Source organism: Gorilla gorilla, chromosome 20 (assembly GCF_029281585.2).
Source record: "Gorilla gorilla gorilla isolate KB3781 chromosome 20, NHGRI_mGorGor1-v2.1_pri, whole genome shotgun sequence".
NCBI lineage: Eukaryota > Metazoa > Chordata > Mammalia > Primates > Hominidae > Gorilla > Gorilla gorilla.
This window is the reverse complement of record NC_073244.2, coordinates 57,584,258-57,608,393: the sequence shown is the minus strand read 5'-3', so window position 1 is coordinate 57,608,393 and position 24,136 is coordinate 57,584,258. Positions and strand designations below refer to the sequence as shown.

Sequence of the window (24,136 nt, the reverse complement as noted above, 5' to 3'; positions counted from 1 at the left end):
GATCATGTCCTTTGCAGGGACATAGATGAAGCTGGAAGCCATTATCCTCAGCAAACTAACACAGGAACAGAAAACCAAATACTGCATGTTCTCACTCGTAAGTGGGAGCTGAACAATTAGAACACATGGACACAGAGAGGGGAACAACACACACTGGGGCCTGTCAGTGGGGGCAGGGGAGGGGAAAGCATCAGGATAAATAGCTAACGCATGCAGGGCTTAATACTAGGTGATGGGTTGATAGGTGCAGCAAACCACCATGGCACACGTTTACCTGTGTGACAAACCTGCATGTCCTGCACATGTATCCCAGAACTTAAAATAAAATAAAATTTAAAAACACACACAAAAAAAAGAAAAAGAAAAAAACAAAACTACAGCAAAACAAAAACTGATTGGGGTGAGGTAATGGAGACTTTCACTTTCAGCTCTATAGACTTCTACCATTTTGAATAGGACATATATATTCATACATTGCTTATCCAATAAAATCAATCTAAATATTTTTTTAAAACCAACCCCTCTGCAAAATAAGTTTTCTTACTTTTGATAAAAAGGAAAACTCAACTGGCCATTTTTGTGTGGGTCTATTTCTGGATATTCCATTACATTCTATCGATCTATATGTTCTTCCATTCACCAATAAGATACTGTCTTGATTACTACACCTTTATAAAAAGCCTCAGAATCAGGTCCCTAAACTTTGCTCTTCTTTTACAAAATTGTCTTAGCTATTCTAGTTCTTTGGCCTTTCCTTACACATTTTAGAATCAGCTTTACAATACTGACCCCCCACCCCTGGCAAAAAAAAAAAAATCCTCCAAGGCTGTTAAGTTTGCTTTGAATGTACATATCAAGGTGAAGAATACTGACAACTAACAATGAGTCTTCCAGTCCATGGCTACAGTATATCTCTCCTTTTATCTAGATCTTTATGTCATCAGTTTTTTAACTTTCATGCATACAGATCCACACATATTTTGTGGATTCAGGCCTAGATATTTAATTTTTGATACAATTTTAAATTGCTTTTAATTTCAAATTTGAATTGTTCAAACAGACAGTGAACAATTCAAATTTGAATTGTGCCATAGACTATTGTTTATAGTCTACAGAAATACATTTTATTATTTTATATTAATTGACTGGGTAGTCTGTGAACTTGCTAACCTCATTTATTTGTCCTATGAATTCTTTATAGACTCCTTGGGATTTTCTACATCGGCAATAATGTCTGTAAATAGACAGTTCATCACTTATTTTCCAATCTGTATGCATTTTAGCCTCATTACACTAGCTAGGACTTCCAGTACAAAGATGAATAGAAGTAGTGAAAATAGACTCCCTTGCCTTGTTCCCGACCTTAGGAGGAAAACATTTCATCTTTACCATTAAATATGACATTAGCTGTAGGACTTTTGTAGATGCCTTTTACAAAGATAAGCAAGGTCCCTGATATTTCTAGTTTTCTGAGAATGCATTTTATTCTGCTTATGAATGTTTTAATTACTCAGAAACCCATATACACTTCCAGTGAGATATTAATGTCTTAAGTTTTATATTTTGATCACCATTAGAGAAATTATCTTTATTAACAGATGCATTTTATAAAGCTGAGATTTTCATAATCATAAAGGCAATTTCCTCGTCAAGTGTCCAACTATTTCAAATATCAAGGTCTTTAAGCAAAGATCTTCAAAAATTTTATAATTGAAAATAAATCACCAATAAAGAGAGGCAACTTCTACTAAATATTTAGTTGTTATTAAACTAATATTTAATTTTAATTTCCTTACAGACTTAAGTTTATTAGCTTGAGGTGAACTTTAATAGTTAAAAATTATTTATCATTTTGAAGTCTTAAAAATATCATTTTGTCAATTTTAAATTGTCACTTTTCTGGTTAAGGCTACCTTGTATATAAAAGTATCAAACTTCCCAAAAACATTTTGGAGCCATTTCTACTTAGAGAGACAGTATGCCCTTTTAAAAGATCAACTACATTATAACTTAGATTATCTGATAAAATAACAATTTCAATAAATGGTCAAAAGTTAGGTATTACAGACAGGCATGATGGCTCACGCCTGTAATCCTGGCACTTTGGGAGGCTGAGGCAGGAGGATAACTTGAGGCCAGGAGTTCAAGACATGCCTAGGCAACACAGTGAGATCCCATCTCTACAAAAAAAAAATTTTTTTTTTGAGACAGGGTCGCACTCTGTCACCCAGGCTGGAGTACTAGAGTACAGTGGTGCAATCTCAGCTCACTGCAGCCTCAGCTGCTCAGGTTCAAGTGATTCTCCCACCTTAGCCTCCTGAGTAGCTGGGACTACCAGTGCACATCACCAAGCCCAGCTAATTTTTGTATTTTTTGGTACAGGCAGGGTTTTACCATGTTGACCAGACTGGTCTCAAACTCCCAACCTCAAGTGATCCACCTGTCTCAGCCTCCCAACATGCTGGGATTACAGGTGTGAGCCACTGTGGCTGGCCAAAAAAAAAATTTTTTTTTAATTAGCCAGGAGTGGTGCTGTGTGCCTGTAGTCCCAGTTACTCAGGAGACTGAGGCAGAAGAATCGCTTGAGCCCAGGAGTTTGAGGGTGCAGTGAGCCATCACCACACCACTGCAGGCCAGCCTAGGTGACAGAACAAGACCCCAATCTCTAACAAACAACAACACAAAGTTAGTATTGCATTAAGAAAAGAAACAACCTCAAAATGTGAATCAAGAAAGAGCCTTGACAGTGAATGAAAGTAATTATTTAACTTATCTTGAAATCCAGGTTTGAACGTAAAAAATGTTTACCAAATGTGATTAATTTCTCCCCATTATAGAAGAAATGTGACACTTCAAACTTTTGATTATGGTATATACACTTAATGCATTGCATTTTTATAGATTTTAGTTTAACCAGTAATTCAGAAAGGCATTAAAACATAAATTGAAACTTTATTTTTATATAAAAATTTATCATGCTGTTTGAGTTCATTTTTTAAAAATATTTTTGTATTTGTCATTGAAACTGTTGAGGCTCTCAAATTCCATAGCTAATGACTGTGTTTCTTTAGCTAAATAATTCTTTCAACTAAAGACATTAAGTGCACAGTCATCTTTCAGCTCTTGTAGCTGCTTCTGTATATCAGCAACAAGAGTAAGAAATCAGAAACATTAGGACTCTAAGTTGAACAAAGGCTTTCATTTCATGGTAAGCCTGTTTTACACCTACAATGAATGACATCAGTCTTTCTTACAAAACATATTATAAATAAACTAGGATATAACAATAGGTTATCTCAGCAACAAAAATACAACTCCTAAGGAGAAACACAAACGTGGAAAACACAAGTGTTTCTTCTAACAGAATAATTTGTATACTGATTAAAGTTTTTGACTGTGTACTAATTTGAAAGAAATATGTAGGCCAAGCACCTTACATGCCAAGCACCTTACAGAACTGAAGACATTCTAAGTAACAGTTTGCCTATATTCTTTCATAAATATCCCCCCTTAATGGCCTCCTCACACTAAAACGTGCTGTTTAAAAACATAAATGTGGACCACTTCTCAGTGGAATCCTTCCCTAGATATCTACTTCTTACAAATGTTTTTCTATGAGGCTATAGGCATTTGGGAAGAAGGGCAGAGCAAGATGGTGCATTAGGACTCTCTAGTAATCATTGCCCACACGGAAACATCAATTTGAATGATTCATGCACAAAAATACCTTCAAAAGAGCTAAGGAAACCAGGTGAGAGATCACAGTACCTAGTTATAGCATAATAAGAAAAGATGCATTGAAGAGAGTAGGAAGAACAATTTTATGTCACCCAAATTACCCTTCACTCAACCCCAGGCAGCATAGCACAGAGAGAGATACATACTGTCTGCTTGGTGGAAAGAGAGGAAAGTAAACAAAATTTTGCCCTGGACCCTAATACTGGATCTTCCACAGTAAAACCCTGCATTAGGCAGACCCCTGCAACCGCTCAACCCGTATCAGTACCTATGGACTAAGCTTCCAGAGCTGCCCTGGAACCAGACGGGAACCCACAGCCCCTGCAAGGCCAGCTCAATCCGCAGTTTGCATCACTGCTAGCCTGGGCCCTGGGCTACAGACAAATCTTGGCAGTAGGCAGGCATCAGCAGCCACAGGCTTCAGGCATATGCCAGCTCTGTGCCAGCCTCAGAAGCCATGAGATTCCAGCCGGGCAACGTGCTTGTCATCACGTACCAGCATAGGTCACCCTCTAGAGTTGTAATGGCCACAGTGGCACAGAGATCACACCAGTCTGTCCAGGCTATCTAGACAGGCTTATTGTTGAAGGGCATTCCCAGACAAAGCCAGTTTACAAAGACTGGAAATAAGTACCTATTTCTTAAAATATACAGATGTTGACGTGTGGCCACAAGATCAAGAACAATCAGAGAAATATGACATTAGCAGGGAGACAAAATAAAGCACCAGTGACTAACAATAAAGAGATGGATAAATATGAACTCCTTACTAAACAATTCAAAATAACTTTTTAAAGGAAGCTCAGCAAACTTAAAGAAAATACAGAGAAATAATTCAAAGAAATGAGGAAAACAGTAAGTGGCTAGAATAAGAAATTTAGCAAAGACTGAAATAATTTTAAAAAACTCAAACAGAAATCCCAGAGCTGAAAAATACAATGAACAAAATTTTACATGCAATACAGAGTCTAAACAGCAGAACTAATCAAGTAGAAAAAAGAATCTGTGAACTTGAAGACAAGTTATTTGAAAATGTACCATCAGAGGGGAAAAAAGAAAAAAATAATAAAAGGAAATGAAGAAAGCTTATGGGATTTATGAGACAGCATCAGAAGAGCAAATGTTTGGGTCACTGGAATAAAAGAGGGAGAGACCAAGAGGTAGAACGCTTATTTAAACAAATAATAGCAGAAAATTTTCCAAACCTGGAGAAAGATGTAAATATCCAGGTACAAGAAGGTCAAAGGACTCTAGCCAGATTCAATCCAAATAAGATTACCCCAAGCCATATTATAAGTAAACTGCCAAAAATCAAAGACAAAGATAGGATCCTGAAAGCAACAAGAAAAAAGAAGCAAATAACATATAAGGGAGTTTCAATATGCTCACCAGCAGACTTCTCGGAAACTTTACAGACCTGAGAGAGTTCAAAGTGCAGAAAGGAAAAAAAAAAAACCTACCACCAAGAATACTATACCCTAAAAGGATCTTCTTCAGAAATGAAGGAGAGATAAGACTTGCTCAGACAAACAAGTGCTGGGGGAGTTTACCTCCACCAGAGCCATCTTACAAAAAATGCTAAAGGGAGTTTTTCAAGCTGAAAGAAAAAAATGCTAATGAGTAACACAAAAACATATGAAAGTACAAAATTCACTGGTAAAAGTAAGTATACAGTCAAATTTAGAATTATACTGTAACAGTGGTGTATAAATCACATGTATTTCGTGTGAAGGTTTAAAAACTATTAAAAATAATCACAATAATTTGTTAAGAGATATGCGACATAAAAAGATGTAAATGATTACATCAAAATTCAAAATACAAGGTGCAGAGCAGTAAAAGTGTAGAGGTGGGCTTTTTTGTTATCAAAGTTGTTATCAGCTTAAAATAACATATGATAACTATAAGGTTTTCTTGTAACTATAAAGTTTTTTTGGTAACTACAAACCAAAAACCTATAATAGATAAAAACACAAAAATAAAAAGTAAGGAATCAAAATATACTGCTAGAGAGAATCACTTAACCACAAAGGAACAGTAAGACAGGAAGAAAGAAACAAAGGATCTATAAAACAATAAACAAAATAGCAGCAGAAAGTCCTTACCTATAAATAACTTTTAAGATCTACCAGAGTCTACATTAGCACCTTTAACTCACTCATGTTCATAGAATGACTTCCTTTTCCTATTTCAATCCTTTATAGCTTTGCTGATTATTTCCTCTGCCTGGGACATCCTTGTTTTGTTTTGTTTTTCAATCTTCTCAAACCCCAATCAACATACAACAGTAGGCTATGATATTACTTCATCTGTGAGATCTCAAATGACATGATCACTCCAGAAGAGCTCTAGATATGTCTTTATCTTTGTATTCTCATTGCCTCTTCTCACATTGTTTTGTAACTTCATTTATTGTCACCCAAATGCCTCAACTCCAGAACAGATATTATCTTCTTATTTTTATATTTCTAGTGCACAATTAAGCTCTTAATATATAGAAAGTGTTCAATAAATCTTTGTAAATCAATGACAAGAAGCTGAATGGAAGAGTTTTAATTTCTGGTTAGCAGTTAGCCAAGTAGATGAATGATGGCACCATTCAACAATATAATGAACACAAAGTGTAAATATATATGTTACAATTGAAGGTTGTGTGTTAAATTTTAGTTGTTTTGATATTGAGACTCAGTGGTGCTGAATAAAGTCTGACAATTAAACATATGGGTTCATTAGTTAGTACAGAAAAAAAGCCCTTATCTTAAATAATAAACAATGTAAATGGATCAAATTATCCAATCAAAAGACACAGAATAAAGGAAAGACTTTAACACAGCTGACTAGATGCACTGGGTACTTGCCTCTTTTATGGAGAGGAAACAAAATAGTCCACAGATAATGACACTTCAAATAGATCATCTGAAAGAGGACATTAGAATTCAACAGAGAAGTAATGGGAGGCACCAAAAGCAAGGAAGGAGAGAAAAGTGAAGTGGCCTGCTGAGCCAGGATCAACTGGGCGAATGGTGAGAGACCCCCAGTGGTCCACATTTCTACCACTGATTCCTACAGTCCTAGCCACAGGAGAGCCCCTCAGCCCTCACAGGTCCTGAGACTAACATAGGGAGCTGTCTGGAGACTGCACTATGGCATTGCTCCAATGAGATGGAGTCCCACAAACTCCTAAGTCCTAATCAGCTGCATCAAGGCACCATTGTATGAGCTCCACCTCCACTAGACTGCATCCTTCCCTGGGCCAAACAGCCCTCACATCCCGATATCCCTGGAGCCCAAATGACATTCCCCACCTACTGCCAGGACCAAAGTGGAAACTGATGACAGCAACCCTTTCCCATCAGTAAAGGGGCAGTCATGCATTTTCTCATGCCCCAAGGACAAATTCCACTGCCTGCTGCCACTTGCAGGCTACAGTTGAGGCACAGGCAAAGCACACATGCCCCAGCCACCTGCCTAACGCTGCTCCCACTAAAAGCAGTCTCACTGTTCCCAGTAGCATGGCCGCAGTGCAGCTCCTGCTGCCCTCAACTGAGCATTCCACTGGCAGCCTGGGGATCACCCTATCCCTGATTACCAGAGCCAGTGCCTACATACATCATCTGGGGGCCTGAGAACAGGTCTGCCTGGCACAGCTCCACCTCCCCAGTACCTGAGCAGCCATCAAAGGGGCCTGCAGATCACGCAACCTGGTCTACTACTGATAGCACCTGAACACTTCTCTTAACATCTGAGGTTAGGCCCAACCAGCCTGCCACTACCACCACAGCCAGCACCCACCTGCAGGTGCCACCTGTGAGCCTGAGGAATGGCCTGCCTAGTGCACCCCAGCTACCACCAACATCAGCACAGACTGCTTGGGTCTCAGAGGATTGTTCCATCACTGCTACTGCCATTGCCCATGCTACTTATGCCCAGGGCCCAAGAACCTGTCCACCCATCCAAACACCACTGCTATTCTCAATACCTGATCAAGCGACCTGGAGGACCAACGATTGGCCTGCCTGGACCTGCTAACACTGATGCCAGTGTATGCCACCCTGGGGCCCAAAGACAGGCACATTCAGCCCACTACTGCCACCGTGGCCCAAAACCTGGCCCACCTGGCATCCCAGTCTCCAGCAAAACTTCATAATAGCCTTCACTAACAATTGCACCCTAAGTCACTGAGAAAATGACAGACACCACTGATGCTGTTTATAGCCAAAATAAATCATACAGAGACTACACTACTGCACGTACCCACAATCAAAGCCAAAATTCCCTACCCAACCAACATCATAGATACAACTTCAGGAAAAAAATCCTCCCCATGAGAGCAAATTCAAAAAATTGGAAGAAGCCACTCTTACACCAGATGTGCAGATATCAATGTAAGAACACAAGAAACATGAAAAAGTAAGGAAATATCCAAAGGAACACAATAATTCACTAGCAACAGATCCCAATCAAAAAGGAATTTATGAGGCCAGGTGTGGTGGTGAATGCCTGTAATCCCAGCACTTTGGGAGGCCGAAGTAGGCGGATCACTTGAGGTCAGGAGTTTGAGATGAGCCTGGCCAACACGGTGGAACCCTGTCTCTACTAAAACTACAAAAATTAGCCAGGCATGGTGGTGCGCACCTGTAATTCCAGGTACTCAGGAGGCTGACATACAAGAATTTCTTGAACACAGGAGAAGAAGATTGGAGTGGACAGTGGAATACCACTGCACTCCAACCTGGGAGACAGAGTGAGACTCCATCTCCAAAAAACAAGAAAAAAAAGGAATTTATGAAATCCCAGAAAAAATTCAATATGTTGTTATTAAAGAAGTGAGTTGTTCTCAATGACATACAATACAAAAAAACCAACAATATTAGAAAAACAATTCGGGCTATGAATGAGAAATTTATCACCAAAGAGATAGGTATCATTAAAGAGAACCAAAGATAAATTCTAGAACTGAAGAATCCATTGAATGAAATAGAAAATACACTCAAAGGCTTCAAAAATAGACCATATCAAGCAGAAGAAAGAATCCCAGAACTTAAAGATGGGTCTTTTGAAGTAACCTAGTCAGACAAAAACAAAGAAAAAATAATTTAAAAGAATGAGTAGAGCCTACATGAAATATGAAGCACTATTAAAGCAATAAAATATTTGAATTGTTGGTGTCCCAGAAGGCAACCAATGTTCCTGTATGGTTTCTTTGTTGTTGCAAAGAACAAAAATGCAAAGGAGAAAAGAAAATCCTTTTCATACAAGCAAATGCTAAGGGACTTCATTACTGCCAGACCTGCCTTACAAGAGTTCCTTAAGGGAGTGTTAAACATGGAAACACAGCCGCCCCGTCCGGGAGGTGAGGGGCGCCTCTGCCCGGCCGCCCCTACTGGGAAGTGAGGAGCCCCTCTGCCCGGCCACCACCCCGTCTGGGAGGTGTACCCAACAGCTCACTGAGAACGGGCCATGATGACAATGGCGGTTTTGTGGAATAGAAAGGGGGGAAAGGTGGGGAAAAGATTGAGAAATCGGATGGTTGCCGTGTCTGTGTAGAAAGACGTAGACATGGGAGACTTTTCATTTTGTTCTGTACTAAGAAAAAATTATTCTGCCTTGGGATCCTGTTGATCTGTTACCTTACCCCCAACCCTGCGCTCTCTGAAACATGTGCTGTATCCACTCAGGGTTGAATGGATTAAGGGCGGTGCAAGATGTGCTTTGTTAAACAGATGCTTGAAGGCAGCATGCTCGTTAAGAGCCATCACCACTCCCTAATCTCAAGTACCCAGGGACACAAACACTGCGGAAGGCCGGAGGGTCCTCTGCCTAGGAAAACCAGAGAACTTTGTTCACTTGTTTATCTGCTGACCTTCCCTCCACTATTGTCCTGTAACCCTGCCAAATCCCCCTCTGCGAGAAACACCCAAGAATGATCAATAAAAAATAAAAAATAAAAAATAAAAAAAAACATGGAAACAAAACGCCATTACCAGCCACCACAAAAACACACTTAAGTATATAGCCCACTGTCACTATAAAGCAACTATACAATCAGGTCTACATAACAACCAGCTAACAACATGATGACAGGATCAAACCCTCACATATCAATATTAAACTTGAATGTAAACAGGCTAAATGCCCCACTTAAAAGACAGCGGAGCATGTCAGATAAAGAAGCAAGACCCAACTGTATACTGTATTCAAGAGACCCATCTCAAATTAAATGGCTCAAAGTAAAGGGATGGAGAAAGATCTATCAAGCAAACAGAGAACAAAAAAGAGCAGGGGTTGCTATTCTTATTTTAGACAAAACAGACTTTAAACCAATAATGATCAAAAAGGAAAAAGAAGGGCATTACATAATGATAGAGGGTCAGATTCAACAAGAAGACTTAACTATATGAAATACACATGCACCCAACACTACAGTCTGGAGTCAAGAGAGACTATTTTGGAGCTTTAAGTTTTTTTGTTTTGTTTTGTTTTCTTTTGGTGTTTTTTGTTTTCCTTTTTTTTTTGAGCTGGAGTCTCACTCTGTTGCCCAGGCTGGAGTGCAGTGGCGCAATCTCGGCTCACTGCAGGAGCTTTAAGTTTTAATGACTGCCCTGCTGGGTTTCAAACTTGCACTGGGGCCTGTAGCCCCTTTCTTTTGGTCAACTTCTCCCTTTTGGAAAGCGACCCAATAGCTGTACTCCCATGGTATGCTGGCAGTAAATAACTTGTTTTGATTTTACAGGCTCATAGGTGGAAGGAATTCATGTCCAGATGAGACTTGAGTCTTTTGACTGAGTTGATGCCAGAATGAGTAAAGACTTTTCAGGACTGTTGGGAAGGCATGGTTGTATTTTGCAATGTGAGAAGGACATGAGATGTGGAGCCAGGGGTGGAATGATATGGTCTGGATCTTTGTATTCCCACCAAATCTCATGTTGAAATGTAATACCCAGTGTTGGAGGGGGCACCAGTGGGAAGTGCTTGTATCATGGGGACATATCCCTCATGAATGGCTTAGTGCCATCCCTTGGTGATAAGTTCTTGTAAGATCTGGTTTTTTAAAAGTGTGTGACACCTCCCACACACACTCTCTCTCTCGCTTCTGCTCCCACTGTGCCTTCTGCTATGATTGTAAGCTTCCTGAGGCCTCCTCAGAAGCAGATGTTGGCACCATGCTTCCTGTACAGCTTGCATAATTGTGAGTCAATGAAAGCTCTTTTTTTATATAAATTATCCAGTCTCAGGTATTTCTTTATGGCAATGTAGGAATGGCCTAACATATTAATATATCTGAAGAGAGAGACAGAGGCAGTAATAGTAAAGAGAGAGAGCAATGCAGTAATAGTAGGGGACTTCAACACCCCACTTTCAGCAATGGACAGATCAACCAGACAAAACAAAATCAATAAAGAAACATCAGATTCAAACTATACTCTAGACCAAATGAACTTAATAGATTTACACAAAACAGTTCATCCAACAGCTGCAGAATACACATTCTTCTCAACTGCACATGAGCATTCTCCAGGATATATCATATGTATGCCACAAAACAAGTCTTAACAAATTTAAGAAGATTGAAATCATATCAAGTATCTTTTCTAACTCAATGGTATAATACTAGAAATCCGTAACAGGAGGAACTTCAGAAACAGTACAAAGACATGGGAATTAAACAACATGTTCCTGACCAATCATTGGGTCAGTGAAGAAATTAAAAGCGAAATTTAAAAATTTCTTGAGACAAACAAAATGGAAACACAACATAACAAAATCTGTAGGAAAAAGCAAAAGCAGGTCTAAGAGGGAAGTTTATAGCAGTAAATGCCCACCATTGCACAAAACTGGTAGTGCCAGAACACCCTCACATAATTGACTATTCCCAAACAACCGAGGATCAGAGGACTTTGTTCCAGGGCCTATCCCAGAAGCCAAGTCAACCACTGTCAATGTGCAAAATCTCTAATCACTACCTCTTCCAACTTACTCTCCTCTCAACTTTCTGTGGCTAAGGTCCTTCCCTTTCTCTCTTCCCACTCTTTGTGACTCTTCTGTCCTCTCTGTCACTGTCTCTTTCTGTCTCCTTGTCTCTCTCTCCTTTCAGTCTATACATATGGCTGAAAATAATAGTTCAAATAATAAAGTAATATATTTTCTTGAAAAATGTTGTGTATGTTCAGAAATAGAGATTATACAGCCATGGTTGGTATTCTCTCATCGCACCTCCTCTCCTCCCCAAAGTAACTGTGTTTACAACATAGTGTCTGAATTTTTCTATATTCTACACATTTGCATACATATTAATATAAATGTACACATGTACCACACTTTAGTCTTTATGGGATAATGTTATACACACCCCTTTAAATCCCTAAGAGCACATATCCATTTCTTACAGCTGCCTAGATTTCCATTTTGTGAATAAGTTTCAGTAATTTATTTCATTAGTCTTCTGTTGAAAATAATTTAAGTTGTTCCCAACTTTTCACCATTGCTCTAAAATATCACAAAAAAATAGTCTTATACGTATGTCTTTGTGCACTGCATCCAGTCAGTAACAGCCCTGGAAGTAGAAATTCTAAAGCAAATTGTTTATGATGCACTCAGTTATATGTTAAGGAAAAACTAATTGAAAACTAAAACAATAAACAAATTATCTTATGTAACAAGAATTATGAGCTACTGTGCGTCCAGGGTTTCAGTTCTAGGAATTTAAACATATAGGACAGCTGCCAATAAAATGCACTGAATCCAAATGCCCCAAAAGAGAAAATGTCATGTTTATCGGAGGTTTTCTTTCTGGAGATGTCACCCATGGTTATGTAATTGTGCAAGTCCTTCTTAACCATCCCACACCCAGGGGGAAATTACCACCTACTAAGAGGACAAAAGAGATTCCTATGCAGTTTGTCAAGGAGAACTACCCATATGACTAACTGACTACATCAGAGAGTTACATCTATAGGCTCATCAGCTGTCCCACATTTTGTCAAAATAACGTTCCTATCAAAAATGAAGACACAACTTCAGCCCAGAAGATCAAGGCTGCAGTGAGCCATGACTGCACCACTGCGCTCCAGCTGCGTGACAGAGTGGAGTGTCTTCAAAAAAAAAAAAAAAAAATGGAGACACAGTTAACAGCTCAGGGAGCCAGAAGTCCCTGCTTCTACCCTCTCTCTTACAGGGCGGCTTGATCCTACTTATCTTGGTTGTGTACAATATGCCTGTCTGTATCAGCTCCGCATTTCTCCTCAATGTGTTTTCCCTCTCTTCAGTGGCACACAAGCAAGTTCAGGGGTTTAGTATGCACTGAACTAGGAAACCAGCCAAGTTTACCTCCACCCTGTGGGGATCAAGAGAATTACAGTCTCTCTAAAGAGAAACACCTTGCCCCAAAAGGCTACCCTCTTTTTGCCTTCCAGTTCTCCCCTTATACTTGTAGACAGTTAAACTTCTCTCCCACCTAGGAACCCAGGAGAGTTTAACTGTCTTAATAATGATAGTAGTAATAGTAAATACATCTTCATGGACCCAGATATGGGGAAACAGAAAAGGAAAGTAACAGTAATTTGAACTGAAGAGAAGATGGTGTGAAAACTAGACTCCTGAAAGCATGACTGGCCTGCTAACCAAGGACATGAATAGTACTAACAAGGAATTTCCTCATTAAAGAGTGAAAGAACGAAACAGCCAATATAGAAGTGTATACTCTGCTAAAATAGCCTTCAAAATGAAAGTGAGGATTCTCCCATTTCTAGCCATGATGGTGTTAACTGAAACTAGACAAGCTCTCTTGACATTAACAACTATAAAACTGCACACAGAATAAAGTATATGAAGCCACTGTGTTTAGGCACCAGACAACAGGTAGCACAAGACTGCAATTCCACAAGGGATGGACATTTACAGGGTGAGCCCTTAGATAAACAAGTTATTTGTCAAAGAACAATTTCCCAACTGCAATGCAGATAGCTGGGATCTGAGCACAGGACAGCAGTTCTACAGCACTGAGGGCATTCAGGGCAGCTGGTGAGGCTGGAGTCTCTGAGGTATGGTATCAAAGAAGAACTGTGCAGAGGTAAGCACCACATGTCCTTGTGGAGTCTTCCCCAAATTCCTGGCTGAGGGCTAGGCTGCATATACACAGACAAGACTATCTGTCTGATAAGACAAGGCTCATCAGACAGGTAAGGCTTAAGGAAGAACTATCCTAGAATAGAGGAGAGTAAGGAAACACAATAACGAATTGCAACACTGAATTCTGGATTGCTTCCTAGACCAGAAAGCGGACAGGAGTGGGACAACTGATGGAACTCAAATAAGGTCTGCAGATCGGTTAACAGTATTATGTCAATATTAGTTTTCTGGTTTCAATAATTTTATTAAGGCTATGCAACATTAGAGGAAGCTGAGTGAAAAACACAAATTCACCATACTGTTTTTGCAACTTCTTTGTAAGTCTAAAATTATTTTAAAATAATAAGTTAGACAATATTTTAAATGTTGCATATAAAAATGCAATCACGATAATGAACACTTCCTAAAGATGCAATCAGGATGCCTTCACATGCTCCCTCAAACCTGAAATAAGCGTTATGTATCTAAGGCTCTCTCTTCAGCGTTATGGATCTAAGGCTCCCCTGACCTTTGATGTGGCCTGGTTTAGCCAGTCCAAACCAGATGCAGATAGTTGTGTGGGAAGCCTGGCGACACAGACAGTTACACTATCACCCACAAGATAACTGGCCAATTGTGGGCTGGGTTTAAAAGATGGGCTGATGATCCCCAGTGCGTGATGAGCATGGCAGTAAAAGCACAGGGAGACCAGGTTCCCATCCACCAATGGGAAGCCTGCGCTACAGTGTCCACCTGGACAGGAAGTGATGGACACAGTCCTGAAAGCACAGCAGGCACTGCTCCCACTCACCAATGGGCAGCCTGCCCGGAGAGTCAGCCCTGGACATCAAGGCTGGAATTCCCTTTCTGGCTCAGCAAAATTACCAGAGACCAAACCACAGACACCACAGAACTCCTTTTCCTAGTCAACACTGTCTGACTCTTTCCTGACAGAAGTCTCAAACCAAGACCACCAACAGGGACAGGGCCACACATCTCAACACTGACACCACACCCCCTTGACACTCAGAATGCTTAAGTCCTGAATCAGAAGATCTCGACCTCTTTTTGGAAAGTTATTTCTTTAACTCATGATTTACACAGATACAAAGACTTGGTCAGAAGGACCAAAATACTTTCTGAAATTAGAAACAAAATTATGATAACATTCAAATAGAATCATTCCCATGAACAAGCCATGACTCACAGAATTTAATTACTAAGTAGCTGTCGTTTTCACACCTCTTTCCTTTTAAATTTATTTTTTTTATTTTAAAAAATAAACAGAGATGGGATCTCCCTAAGTTGACTCGCTATGTTGATGAAAATGGTCTCAAACTCCTGGCCTCAAGTGATTCTCCCATCTCGGCCTCCCAAAGTGCTGGAATTACAGGCAGGAGCCACGGCTCGCAGCTTAAATGTATTCTGCAGTGCTAGTTCTTCCCCTGCCCCAGGATAAAAGTTAGGTCAAATCCCATTAATTTTTTGGTCATTTTATTTAATAAATATCTGCCCGTGACTCATTTAAAATGGCTTTAAGTATGTAAAAGTGAAAACGACAATCTTGATTTAAACTTACATTTTCACTGTCTCTTCCAGCTCTGACCTGCAGTCAGGTGGTAGCCTGAACTCGAGGAAGGGATGTGGCCCTCTGACGCACGTTTTCCAACTTATCACGGTCAAGAATCTTCCTCCATTTGCTGACTTAGTTTCTGAATCTACTGTGTTTAGGGCTCAAGGAGAGACGCCAGGGAGCAATAGGGTTCTTCCTTGATGGGCAGCATTGTAGTGATCTAAAATTGACACTGTTCTGAGTTTGCAAATACTTGAAACTGACTCCTTGAGGGAAGGCTTTTTTGGCTTCTATGCAGAAATCTGTCATCTGAGCTTCCTTTGATGAGGGCAATTTCATCTGGAGTCGCTTTGGATATTTACAACCCTCATCCACCATGAAAAGTTTCTGACTCAAATCCAGGCTGCAATCGAGCTGGCAGAAGTGGTGCAGACTACGATGCAGCTAAAGCAGATGAGTACCTGCCATTCAGGTACAGGCGACGTACAGGCGTTTCCAAAGCGCCTGAGGCCTGGAAACTCGGGTGGCTGGCTGGGGGATCATGGCCAGGGGCGAAGAACATCTGAGCCCGTGTGACTTGGGTCTCATTCGGGCTATAGGGGTGCAAACAGGCTCCAATCCGCGAGGAGGATGCACTAAAGTGACCCGCTTAGGCTGCAAAACCAGGTGCACCGTGGTACGCACGACTCGCTGAGCTCCATTTTCTAGGCGGGGAACTCTGAGGCCTGACGCCCACGAGGGGAGCGGCAGTGACTTGACGCACCTCCTGGGCAGCCAAAACAAACCATTGCAGAGGATTCTTGACCCACGCAACGAGCAGCCCCAGCCATGAACTCTGCAGCATCCCAATTGTCCAGAACGCCCGAAACTGGCAAAGGCTACTGACACCAAGGCGGTTACTGCGACGGAAACATGCCGGCCAAAGCCGCCTCACCCATCGCCTGCGCGATGTCTACTGACGACGCCTGCGCGATGTCTACTGACGACGCCTGCGCGATGTCTACTGACGACGCCTGCGCGATGTCTACTGACGACGCCTGCGCGATGTCTACTGACGACGCCTGCGCGATGTCTACTGACGACGCCTGCGCGATGTCTACTGACGACGCCTGCGCGATGTCTACTGACGACGCCTGCGCGATGTCTACTGACGACGCCTGCGCGATGTCTTCTGACGACGCCTGCGCACTGCAAGGTGGGCGCCGCTCTCCATTTTCTGAGCAGTCTCCTACTGCCATCTAGTGTTGACTACTGGGATATCGGCTCAAATACCCCCAGAGAGAGTGCGTCACATGCCTTTTGACGGACTGTGGTGAATTGATATACAGCTATGTTTGCTGCATTTTAAAGTGAGCCTTGACTCCACACTTGAATGCTGTTATAACCCCTACAAAAACTAATGGACAAAAAAGACCAATGGGTTAGGGAGTGAAGGCCTTTGGGTAATACAGGAGCAGGTGGTTAGTAGTCAGCTCCATTGTATCAAAATACCTCATTTTGTTTATCCATTCATCTGTCGATGGACCCTTGGGTTATTTCCATCTTTCGGCTACTATAAGTAATGCTGATATGAGCATTGACGTCAAATATCTTTTTGCGTCCCTATTTCAATTGTGTGGAGTACATACCTACGATTGGGATTGCTGGGTCGTATATTAATTAATTCTATATTTACCTTTTTGAGGAACTCCCATTGTTTTCCACAGCAGCTGAACCATTTTACATTACCACCAGCAATGCACAACACCTGTTAATTTCTCCGCATCTTTACCCACACCTGTTAATTTCTGTTTTTTTGTTAATAGCCATGCTAGTTGGAGTGAAGTACTATCTCCATGTTATTTTGATTTGCATTTCCCTAATGATCAATGATGTTGCGCATTTTTTCATGTAATTATTGGCCATTTATGTATTTTATTTAGAGAAATGTCTATTCAAATCCTTCTCTTGTCTCTTAAATGAGTTATTTGTTCCCGTTGTTGAGTTCAGGAGTTATTTATATATTCTGGATATTAATCTCTTATCAGAAATACGATTTTTAAACATTCTCTCCATTCTGGGGGTTGTCTTTTCCAATTACTTTTTATATGGGTTATATGATTTAATCACAGTGTCAAAGGCACGTTTAGCGTGCACCCACCATAGCACTGTATGACTTTTATAGGCTCTCGAAACATCTATCCTGCGACCCCTGCAGGCAAGAAGATAGAGAGGGTACTCCAGCCGGTATCCCCGTATTCCTCCCTAGATGGCAGTAGGAGACTGCTCAGAGAAGAGAGCGGCGGATTCCGCAGTGGAGCGCTCCCGCGGGCGCCTCCAGCAGAGCTCGCGCAGGGGCGCACGGGGGCGGCAGTGTAAGTAGTCGCCATGTTTCTGTCGCTATCACTTTCTTGGGGGTGTCACTGATCACTGGCTATTGCGACTACCAGACGCTCTGGACACTTGGAACGCTCCTGAGTTTGCGGCTGGGTCCACTTCCTGAATGGTACTAGGATCCCCGCCTCTGGTTTCTTTTGGCTGCCCCCGAGCTACCTCAGTCTTTTTCAATGTCAGGCGGTCCAAGTTCCCTGTGGTGAAAATGGAGCCCAGTGAGTCGTGCCCATGGCAGCGCACCTGGTTTTGCAGCGTGGGCAGGTCACAGGTGCATCTTCCACGGGGATTTGAGCCAGCGTGCACCCCCATAGCGCGACTGAGATTCCAAGTCACACCCAGGTTTTGGCCTCGCAAATCCGCCTCTGCTCCCAGCTGGCACCTGAGTATGCAGGTCGCAGCCCGCGATTTAGAAACACCAGCACCCGGGTGAATGCCCACGGCTCCTCAGCTTTCGCTGCACCGACGTCTGCACCACGCCCGTCAAGCTCAGCTGCATCCTGACTCTGGGTTGGAAACTTCGTGGTGGATGATGCCTGTAACTACGCAGATGAAATCAAGACGCAACAGCCCTCATCGAGGGATGCTCAGGTGAGAGATCCTCAGCATTTGTGTCTCTAAAGAAGCCAAAGGGGGCCTTTGAGGTAATCCGCTTTACATATTTGAAAAGCCCATGGATAATCACAATAACGTTAGGAATCTCACACCCTCTTTGTGCTTCCAGCACCAAAAGAACAGAAGCTAGGTCAGTGAACAGGGAAGACGCATAGGTAGAAGTGCCGGGCAGCCAGGAAAGATAGAGTGAAACGTATCTTTAAATCAAGAGTTTTGTTTTCACTTTTACATATTTCTGGGCATTTTAAGTTGACAACACCAGGATATTTATTATTTATATTTATTATAAATAATGTATTTATAATAAAACTAAATAATATATTTATATTTACTAAATAAAACTAACCGGGAAAATGTATACAATTTGACCTAAACTTTTAGGATCAAGGAAGAACTAGAACCACGGAATAAATTTAAAAGGAAAGAGGTGTAAAAAAGGACTGCACAGTCCTTGGAGAAATGGCACATTCTAGATCTGGAACAGAAAATATACACGATGAATCCGGAACATCTTGTGCCAGAAAATAAGGAAGTGCTGAAAATAACAATTACAATAATGATATAACCCCACATTGATCACAATATGTCAAAGGGGCACAAGGGCCAACAGAAGAGCTCCCAGCGGCCAAAGCTGGAACAATTTGAGCAAGAAATGAATTCGGTGGTATTGGGTTATGACCCTACTGTGGTCTGAATTTTTGTGTCCCTCCAAGATTCACGTTGAAACTTAATCCTCAATGCAACAGTGTTAAGAGGTAGGTTTATAGGAGATGATTAGGTCACGAAGGCTCCTCCCTCATGAGTGGGATTAGTGCCCATATAAAAGTGCTGGAGGAAGTCTGTTCTTGTTTCCCCTTTCTGCCATGTGAAGATACAGTGAAAGATGTCATCTTTGAAGCAGAGAGCAGCCCTCACCAAACACTGACTCTGCAGGTGTTTGAAAGTTTGGACTTTCAAACTTCCGGAAACTGTGAGAGATAAATTTTTGTTGTTTATAAATTACCCAGTCTACGGTATTTTGTTATAGCAGCAGGAATGGACTAAGATAAACCCAAAGTTTAAAATAAATACTCATGAGTTCCTACTGGTATAAATAAATGATTGAATAAATAAGTGGGGAGAAGAGACAAATCTCCAATACAGAAGAATTCCAAGTAATATATATAAATACAGCACCATCAAGGAAGGAAAGCCCAACTCCTCACTTTTTAAAATGCAGGCTGCAAATAATGACCTGGCTCCAAAGAGTTCAATGTGGAAAGGGGAGAAAAAGAGTAACTTTACACTGGAGAAAAATACCACATCAGCCAGGTAATCGGTGTCATAATCATCAGTGATAAATCATGTTGACAGTATCTCCTTGATAGGATGTGATAGAAATGGTACTTTACCTCTGTTATCTTGCTCCCCAAAACCAATAATGTCAGTCTAATCATTAGAGGGAAAAATCACACAAATTCCAATAGGGTTATTCTACAACCTTACCAGTGCCCTTCAGACCCTGGTAAGGATCTGAAGCATCTTGTGCCAGAAAATAAGCAAGTTCCTTACCAGTACTGCTCATAACTGTGAAGGTCATCAAAAACAAGGAAAAATCTGAGAAACTGTCACAGTCAAGAGGAGGCTAAAGAGACAGGACAACTAAAGGCAATGGGTCCTGAATAGGATTCTGGAACAGAAAGAGAACATCTGGTGAAAATGAAGAAAACCTAGATAAACTATGGACTTTAGTTACTAACGGGGTATCAATATCCTTTCATTAATTATAATAAATACTAACGTAAGAAGCTAAAAATAGGGGAAGCTGGTTTCAAGGTATTTGGAAGCTTTTTATACTAGCTTCTTAATTTTTCTGTACATCTAATGCTGTTCTAAAAATAAATTATTCTTTAAACTATTGAAAACTCTATTTAAGTGGTAGGTTTAAGATAGCCACAAATTCTTTCTGTTCTTCCCATTGAAAGGTGGAATTGAATCCCTTCCTCTTCAATCTGGGCTTACCTTGTGACTTCCTTGACCAGTAGAATGTGGTGAAAGTGTCTTGATTTCCATGTCAGGGACATGATTTTCATCAGCTTCTTGGAATACTTGCATGTGGAGCTTGGCTTCTGTAATGGTTAATACTGACTGTCAACTCGATTGCATTGAAGGATGCAAAGTATTGATGCTAGGTGTGCCTGTGAAGGTATTGCCAAAGAAGATTAACATTTGGGTCAGTGGGTTGGGAAAGGCAGACCCGATGTTAATCTGGGTGGGCACCATCTAATCAGCTGCCAGCTTGGCTAGAATAGAAAGTAGACAGAAAAATGTGAAAAGACTAGACTGTCTCAGCCTCCCAGCCTACATCTTTCCCTCATGCTGGATGCTTCCAGCCCTCAAACATCGGACTCCAAGTTCTCAAATATCAGACTCCGAGTTCTTCAGCTCTGGGACTCGGACTGGCTTCCTTGCTCCTCAGCTTGCAAACAGCCTATTGTGGGACCTTGTGATCATGTGAGTTAATACTATTTAATAAACTCCCATATGTGTATATATACATACACATATATACATATGTAGATATACATACATTAATTATAATAAGTATACATATACATATATGGGAGTTTATTAAGTAGTGTTAACTCACACGATCACAAGGTCCCACAATAATAAGATACATATATGTGTGTGTGTATATATATATATGTATATATATATCTCCTGCTCGTTCTGTCCCTCTAGACAACCCTGACTAATACAGATTTCTTGGGAGGAAGCCCAAGTAGCCCTGTGGAGGCACTAATATGAAGAGGAACTAAGACCCCCCTAGCCAATTCCCTGAACTGAGCTCCCAAATGACACCCAGCACCAGTTTCTCAAGCACATAAATGAGCCATTCTGGAAGCAAATCCTCCAGGCTCAGTCAGGCCACCGTAGCTAACACTGTGCGAAGGAGAAATGAGCCTTCCCCACTGAGACATTCCCAAGTAATGTATTAGAGAAGGAAAGAAATGTTGATTTTTTAAGCTACTAAGAAAGGAAAGAATATGCCTTGTAATTATGTGCCATCAATCAGGTTTTTCAGCAAAATCATTTTATGTGTTACAATAATTTGGCTTCTCATTACAAAAAAATACTTTCAGTCATTCTGACCATTCTATCTTTAAAGACTCCCAGTGTCCAGAAAAGAAGTTGAGATTGTGAGTCTATAATCCAGGATTGAGGATCCTGACTGTAGAAGAGAATGTGATGTCAGAGTGTTGAGATATTTGCCAAGTTCTCAAGAATGATCCCAGAATGATTCTCTGTCAGGAAAGTTCCAGGCAGCATGGACTGGGTGGAAGAGTGCTGTTACTCTTGTGTTAGTAGAGACTGTGCCAGTTCAGTCTCTGGCCATTTTTCTGGGCCACATAGGGTGTGGTAACTTTGTCTCCCTTTGGTTACGGGACCGCATCCATCACACAGAGGGCCTAGACCTGGTGCAGCACCTGGCTGGTTATCTTGTGGGTGATAGTGTTATTCTGCTAGGGCCCCAAGGCTTCCTATGAAACTACATGTGTATGAGTCAGACATTATACCCCAGGCTACAGATAGCTCAAGGGAGCTCCAGTTACATAATATTAAGGAAAGAAGGAACTCTAATTGCAATTACAAGAATAAGGAGGCCTATTAGGGCATCCTGATCATATCTTTAGTGAGTGTTCACTATCACTATCATAATAGTATTTTGTAGGTATCATTTAAAATACTTTTTAACCTGCCATTTTGAAATAATTTTAGATTTACAAGAATGTTGTAAAGCCAGTACAGAGTTTTGATCTTTCACCCAACTTGGTCTAATGTTAACATCTTAAATGATCCTAATACAATTATTGAAAGTAGGAAATGAATGTTGAATCTACAGGCTTTATTTTAGTTTTGTTGGTAGTCCTCTCCTGTCCACTTCCTGCTCCAGGATCCAATCCAGAATCCCACATTACTTTTGATAATGTCTCCTTTGTGCTCTCCCAACTGGGATAGTGCTTTGTGTTTTCTTGAGTCTGTATTTCTCTATTTGGTATCCATTAACTACAGGGTTTAACTCATGGCCAAAGGTATCTGCATCTCCCCCGAGATCCAGAGCCCCTGCTCTGAACCATCTCCTTTATCTCTCTTACACACCAAGCCAACATTTTCTCTGCCCTAAGTCAACCCAGGGCCAGGTACCAGACAACTAGAGGCTGCCACTGTATTTCACACCCTGCCAATATTATTCAAACTGACCAGTTGTGAGCTGCATCTCCTGCCCTGTTCTGCCTTTCCCACAGAACACATCATAAGGGCTCTGGCCTAGGTTTTTGCTCACTCCTGCCTCTGTCTCCTGATCACACCTGGGGCTTCCCCACATGCCCCTGCTTCACATTCTGTGCCTCTAATTTCTACAGAAACTGTGAGTGACATTAAACATCTTTCAATGGCATTGGCGTCTCCCTGTCATCACCTCCATTGATTAAAATCCCATGGGTATAAATGAGACAAATACTTCTTAAGACTTACCTCTCTGCTAAGCTTTGGGTGGTCTAGAATGTGCATGTGCAGACCAGTCTTCATCCAGGAACTTTGGTGGACCCCACGTGGATTTGGGGGGCTCGCACTTCTTCACTGATGCCACACCTAAGGGATTCCAGTTCCATCAAGCCATCCAGAACCTTAGTTCTGCAGAACTGCTGTGCTATACTCAGATCCTTGCTACTTGCACTTCCGTTGGGAAACTGTCCCCAGGCAGAGTCCAAATATCCAGGTGTTCAGTCTGTGACTTTACTTTCAGAGATTGACATTTTATCCTGTCTTTGTTCACCACCTGAAAATAGTGGTCTCATTTGGTTCATCCAGTTTTACTGTTGTCAATAGCAGGAAAACCAGTCTCGTTGCAGTCACTGCCCTTAATGGCTGTAAGTTGGAGAATCCTCACCTTCATTTTTTTCTGTTTTGTAACAGGGTCTCACTCTGTAGCCCAGGCTAGAATGCAGTGGTGTCATCTCAGCTCACTGCAACCTCTGCCTTCCAAGTTCAAGCCATCCTCCCACCTCAGACTCCTGAGTAGCTGGGACTACAGGCATGTGCCACCATGCCTGGCTAATTTTTTATTTTGTAGAGATGGAGTTTCACCATGTTGCCCAGGAGTTGCTGGTCTCAAACTCCTAGACTCATGTGATCCACCTGTCTTGGCCTCTCAAAGTGTTGAGATTACGGGCGTGAGCCACCGTGCCCAACCTCCTTACCATTTTTGAAGGCTATTTTAGAAAGGTCTTTGTTGGCTGTTATTTTCTTTTACCTCTGTAAAAATATTATTCCACCACTTGAAATTATGAATTCATTCTGCTGGTGTCCATGATCAGCAGACCAGGCTTACAGTTTCAGGAGTCCTGGTTTCACACTACCTCCTGTCTAATGCAAGTCACTACTGTCTTTGTCTTACACCTCCCCATCCCCACTTCAATGAAGATTATTTGTTTGGTTCCAGGACCACACCCATTTATTCGTGTGTTTATGTTTATTTGATATGAAACTTCTCCAGATCCCTGGATGGGAGAGAAGCAGAACCAACTAGTGATACTAGTGATATAAGAGGAGTACTGGAAACCAGAAAGAGGGTGGCCTTTCAGGGAAGAGTATTGTGCTTGCAGAGAGGCTGTGTCTTCTCCTTACCCCCAACATAGTCAAGGGAGAGGCAAATAAGACTTGTGTCCTCATTCAGTGCATACTGAGCCC

General features: G+C 41.3%; 1 protein-coding gene across 1 annotated transcript in view; it reads right to left on the bottom strand.

The window, feature by feature from the left end:
* Positions 1-15,864, bottom strand: part of IGFL2 (IGF like family member 2) — a 136,111-nt gene extending 120,247 nt beyond the window's left edge. The window contains exon 1 of the transcript XR_008673851.2: positions 15,425-15,864. The gene's annotated coding sequence lies outside the window, so the exon portion shown is untranslated. The remainder of the gene's footprint in view (positions 1-15,424) is intronic.
* Between the last annotated feature and the right edge of the window lie 8,272 nt (positions 15,865-24,136).